This window comes from Tauraco erythrolophus, chromosome 10 (assembly GCF_009769465.1).
Source record: "Tauraco erythrolophus isolate bTauEry1 chromosome 10, bTauEry1.pri, whole genome shotgun sequence".
NCBI classification, from domain to species: domain Eukaryota; kingdom Metazoa; phylum Chordata; class Aves; order Musophagiformes; family Musophagidae; genus Tauraco; species Tauraco erythrolophus.
Window position 1 is genome coordinate 6,909,085 of NC_141474.1, and position 6,169 is coordinate 6,915,253.

Here is a 6,169-nt window from a genome sequence, read left to right on the forward strand (position 1 = left end):
ACCCCACACTGCTCTTCCCCCCTGTGCAAACCAGCACAGCCATCCAATCCCACCTGCAGAGCTGGGCAGGGCAGATTTTCCTTACACAGCCAGGGGTCAGCCCCACAGAATGGGAACATCCTTCAGCACTGCTAAGGACTATATAGCCCTAGGACACCTTGCTTATGTGCTCAGACTGCCCAGCTGATTTGGTCTGATCAGAGATGAAGGAACAGCTGGGAGGGAAGTCATTCCTCCCTAGATGTTGTCACTCCGTGATGTTCCCCTCCCTCCTCCTCTCCAGGCAAGGAGGGGTCTGGAGGCTGCACAGCTCTCAGCTCAGTCTATGAAGGATCAGGCTTGAGGGACAGGCCCAGTGCGTAACACCAAGGGGTCTGCACCAGCGTATTGCTGCCTGTGATTTACACACCAACTACCACACAGATCTCAGGTGCTGGAGACACTCTCTCTCGTGCAAAGGATAATCACCCAGTGAACCAGTAAAATATGCAACAAACACTCTGCAAACCCCCTCACTGACAGCATTTACAGGGTCCCCTGGCAATTTCACCTTTCCCCTCTCAAAATACACCTTCACCTTGAGCAGTGGTGCTACAAAAGACTGGGGGGAGTATTTCAGCTAGCTCACTGCATCCTCTGAGGGCCAAGGTTTCCATGATTAGCTCACCCAGGGCTCAGTTAGGCACAGCAGCACACAGCATCAGCAGCTGAAGAGAATTAAACCAGAGGAGAAGCAGGACTAGGCTTTCTCCTTCTAGCTGTAGGGTCTGCAGGCAGTCAGGTGTTACAAAAGACAGATAATCTGGGAAAAACAGCATTAAACAGAAGCTGCTTAACAAATTAACAAGCCTGCAGCGTTGGAAGAGCACATCTCTCCCCACAGCCTACCCGCTGGGGCTGCCTATCTCTCATATCCTGTGCTGAGGAGCTTGGGTGGACCAGCACATCCCTGCTATTCACTGTCAGAAGGAGGTCAGCAGCGCTCTGCTCCAAGGGTGGGTAACCACAGTCACAGCAGCAGACATGGTCCTGGACAGTAGGGAGGCAGATCCTTCCTCCAACACCACCTTAACTCTGCCCAGCAAAGTAGATGCAGAACCACACAGGAGCAGGGAGGTCTAGACCCAGAAGCAAGCACACAGGAGACCAAAGAAGAAGATGATGATGATGAGTTGTGCTCCTTACACACACTCCAGCCACCTCCCTGGGGACAGCAGGCACTGGATGTCCTGACGCTAGCTAGCATCACCAGGATGCCTCTAATGCCTGAAGCCAACTCAACCTAGAAGACAAAGCACTGCCCACCACACAAACACACCCCTCTACACCACCCTCTCCCTCCTGCCACTATCACAGCCCTTTATAGGCATCAGCTGCTGCACACCCAACTGGGTGGGCTGGCTCTGGGTAGAGAGGCAAGCCAGAAATCATCCCACAGGCACAGTGCTGCCCAATATCCCTGGGGTGGTAACATCCTTTCCCTTTACCACCAAAAATCCCCCAAATCAAGCCTGCCTCAAGTACAGCTAATTGCACAAAGGGCGTAAGGGGAGAGGTGGGAGAGGCAGGGGGTGGCAGCCACTGGCCTTGCGTACATATCAGTTGGTCCTTGTCCACTAATGCTGACAAATGCCTGGGGATTTGTCAGGGCTTCTCTGTCTCGTATCATGCTTTCCACCACAATGTTCCCCATCATGAAATAAAAGCCATCATCCTCCAAAAGAGGGTACACGCCCTGGTTCCCAGCCACTCTGTCTGACCCCACCACCACCATCAGCTCTGGGAGCCCCACGTGCCTCCTAACCAGTGCAATTCCTCCTCTTCCTTCTCCCCTGTGACCTCTGGTGCTTCAGGAGGTAACAAGTCAGCACAGCCTCTCCTGCTTCCCACCTGGGGCTTTGATGGGACAGCGAAGAGCTGGGAGTAAGACCTGGGAGTAAGGGATGGAGAGGGGATGAGCAGAGAGAGTATCTCAGGGGAGCTCAGGTGTGATGGTGATGGCAGTCCGGGGCCCAGCTCAGACAAGAGGTCCTCGAGGAAAGGCCAAATGGTGGTGGCACTCAGTTCAGGGTCACACTGTCAGTGCCTAAAAGTCATCTCAGGTCTATAGGACGTGCCCTTGAATCACTAAATTCAGAAGGGAGCCCAGAGCTGAACTCAATGCAAACCAGCTCAAACCTTTGGGATTTTTTTTTTTTAATTCCCAATCCAGAACTGTTGTTGTTGAACTTCAGTAGAAACCGAAGCAGCCACTACAGAACCCAAATGAAGACAGGGCAGGAAAACACATCATCCTGATTTCTGGGTGAGAAACAACTCCAGCTTCGCACAAGCAATGGAGTTTAAGGGTTTTTTTCCTTTTTCCAAGGTCTTCATCGTAAGTGGCTAAACCCTCTAGTTTTTGGAGTCCCCTTCATGGAGCACTACAGAACGAGCAGCTCAGAATTAATAAATGCTTTGAAACATTTGGCCTGTGCACTAAAACAAAGCTTGTCCATGGTTGCGGGTGACCTGCTGCTAACTCAGAAAGCTCACGAGATGTGATGCATGGTGGGAAAGAGAATATGACACTTTGCCTTTCACCAGTCTTTAACCGAGCCTGATTTATTTACTATTCCCAGAGCAAAGGAAAAAACGTCAGAGCTCAACCTGAGACTGTGAGGGTTTTCACGGGGAATTCAAGGATCGGATCTTCAGGAAAAGCGGTGGCAAGACCCAGCAACTGGAATCTGGCAAGAACAAAACTCAGAGGAGAGAGGAGAAGCCAGGTATCAGTAGGAAGGGTTGGCAGCTGGACCCTGTTATGCTCTCCTTGTTATGCTTGAAAAGTGGATTTTGAAGGCACCATCATGATATACATCTGCAAGGAAAAATGCCCAAATTGGAAGGGACTTAAACATCCGTATTTCTTGATTTTTTAGTTCTTTAGTGCTGTTTTCTAATTCTTTGTGCAGCTATAACTCCACACAAGCTGAGGCTGAATGTGTGCGCTGCAAGGACAAAAGGTTTTTTTGGCTTATCCATGATTGTAATTTCTGTTATTTTATGAAAATCAGGTTTTTGTAGGGCTGCAGATTGGGTAAGCTCCAGCCATGCCAAGCTCCTGTTCCTCTGCAGCAATTCATGCTGAAGGAAAACTACACCAGTGAGTTATTACTAACTGTTGCAGGATTTGCTCCTCAGGGTGCCTGTAGGGACTAGCCCCTCTGCTTTGCAAATCTAAGGGAAGAACTGCTCTTAGGCAGCATTTTGACACCATTGTACAGAGGCCCACAACAGGAATCCCTGAGGAATCCAAGGGTTTAGGGCCAAATCCAGGAGATCACATCAAACCCCAGGTCCTCAATGATTGCAGAGAGAGCTCAGTATCTCAGTGACTTCTTTCCTCTGCATAGGACAGCCACCTCCTAGTGACATTTTCAGACAAGCAAGTGGTCTCGCTGCCCAGCCACAGTGTGGGGGAGTGTCCGGTGGGATATGCATTAAGCAGATGATCAAGCACACAAAATTTTCAAAAAAACCCCACTAGTCATGAAGAGAAAGAGGACAAGCCCTGCTCAGAGTACAACCTGGAGACCTTGTGGCCCAGAACCCAGAGCCTGCCTTTCCAGGATCTGAAGGTAGACTACTAAGAGTAGGGGCACCCAGGAGCCACAAATGGCCACTTTGAGACTTCTTGACCCACTCTTGGTTATCGTATGCCCCCTTCCAACTTCAAAAAGTGACTGTTCATATTGCAGGCAGTGGTCTGGATTTGCTTGCAGACAGCAGTCCGAGATCTACATCAAGACAAGTAGGTGAGTCACTCATGGGACTTAGCAAGCTCCACTTGCACTGACTGCAGTGGGCACGTTCAGGGCCATCTGGGCTAGGTGCTGGATCCCACTCTTCTGTCCAGTTTATTTTCTCTGTCACCCATGTGTTGAGCTGTTCTGCCAATGTGGAATATCAGGGACTCCGAATCTTTCATCATGGACTCAAATTAAGCCATCACACTATGTTAAACCCCTAACAGAGAGGGCTAAGTATGGCCCAAAGCACTTTTGGATGTCTTGGCCAAACTAAACTCCAACCCTGCAACTCTGTGTAAACACTTATGATCACAGGTACAACAACCATGTGCTGAGGACAGCCTGTGAGCTCCTGAAAGGGACAGCAGTATTGGTGTGGAAGGATCCTGTCCTCTCCAGCTGGCTCAGCCCATTACGCAGCAGCAGCTCACCCAGAGCACGCTCTGAATTACCACCGAGTGCTGCAAGGCTCCAAAATAGCACTCGGACACCATCTTAGCGAGAGGCCTGCTGCATGCATGAGGACCCTCAAGTTTTCCTCTATATATTTCAACAAAAAACATTAATACCACATGGTCTACCTTCAGACAGCGGCATCAGCTCCCGCAGCCCTTCTCTTGCTAAGCCTCCTTGATTTAAACTATCAAACCTGAGAGCAGGGAGGTCAAGAGAAACCCAGGGCTCTGTAATCAGAAAAGAAACCCAACCCTGCTAGGTGGGGACCAGCTTTGAGAAGCCCACAGCTCTTAGAGGAGGAAGCCTGTAGCAGTCCAGGCTGGAGGTAACCTCTTGCTTTGTTTAACCAGCACCATGGTGTGGGTACCACCCCAGCATGGTCTGCATGCAGTCTCTCAAACTCTGGCAAAGGTTTTACAATGAGCAGGCTAAATAGCTCCTGTCTTTAAACACTTCCCTTTTAATGGAAAATTACCTTTTCAATTAAAAATAGCCCCTTAGTCAATGCTTTTCACCTCTTTTGAAATTCTCCGTTTTTTTCCAATGTCATAAAAAAAAAAAGGGTATTAGAGTTTTCATAATTTTGGATTTTTGTTTTTCTCCTGCTTTTTTGATTCTCTCTCCTTTTCACAACGAAATACTGGGGAATGAATCATGTCCCCGTGTGGGAGTTAAAACAAAATGTTTCATTTTTATCCTTCTTTCTTTCCCATTGTCACTCCTCCTTTCCTCCAAACTTCCCCGAGTCGCCGAGCGGCAGCATTGCAATCTGTCACACGGACAGACGAAGCACGGCTGCATCTCACCGCACTGTCTGCTGAGAGGGTCAGAAAGGGCAGATCACTTAACACTACACCTGTTTTATGAATAATAATACAGGCAGTTTTGCTGGGTTCCTGGGAGGACGTTTTCCCATCAGGATAAGCTCCATGTATTGAACAAATTCATGTCTTTAACTCGTTTGACTCTGGTTAGCTCGCTTGCGAAGGGAAGCTCCAGCAGTGCCATTTGAGCAGGGGAAAGATCAGGCAGATCTTTGAGGCAGGTTTTGTTAGAGTGTCTTGTGCTTTCCCTCTCTGTAAGTTTCGCCTATGGAGGTATGAGATTATAAATTTGGGATTGAAGAGCCTGTTTCCAGTGGAGAAAAAAATAAAAGCCTGACAACACGATCCATGAAGCTTCAGAAAAAAGAAAATTATCCATGAGAACACCAGGTTTGGGTCATCCCAAAATACTCCACCTGGACCAAAAGGAAGCACTTCAGTTCTTCCTTCAGTGGCTGGACTAGCTCAGAAAAAGAAAAAGCACATGAAATAGTCACTTTTAGAACTAATTCAAAGAGTCCAAGAGATTCTTTTTAAGATGGTAGAATGAAATGTTCTGGTTCAAAGCAGCAAGTTTCTCCAGGTCTTGCCTTAGGAGGAGGAAGAAGAAACAATACCTGTTCTCTCTTGGCCAGAGAACTGTGCCCATCGACACATGCAGTGATATCTCAAGCAATGTTCCTGCTCTGATTTGGGCTGCCCAAGAGTCTTGGGAAGGTCCCTCAGCCCCATCCCGAGCCAGACCTGTGACCGCAGCAAAAGAGGACACTGCTCTGTCAGCTCCAATCAGTGCCTGCCTCGTATTGTTTTATTTGTTTTGTTGGCTTTTATTGAGAGTGAAAAAATAATTTAAAGCAATTATCTGTACAGGGAGGGCAGGGTACTGGTTAGCTGGTTGGAGGATCTGTGACCCACCAGAGCCAGACCAGGGAGGGTTAGAGGGGGTGATTTACAGCTGTACAAAACCACAACAATCCCACCGAGAAGGAGCGGAGGATGGAGGACATCTCTTGAGCTCTTGTAGGCCCAAAGCAGAGGGGTGGGAGGCTGTGCAGGAGCAGGGAGGGGCCAGGGTCTGGCCAGAAGGGAGTCAGATCC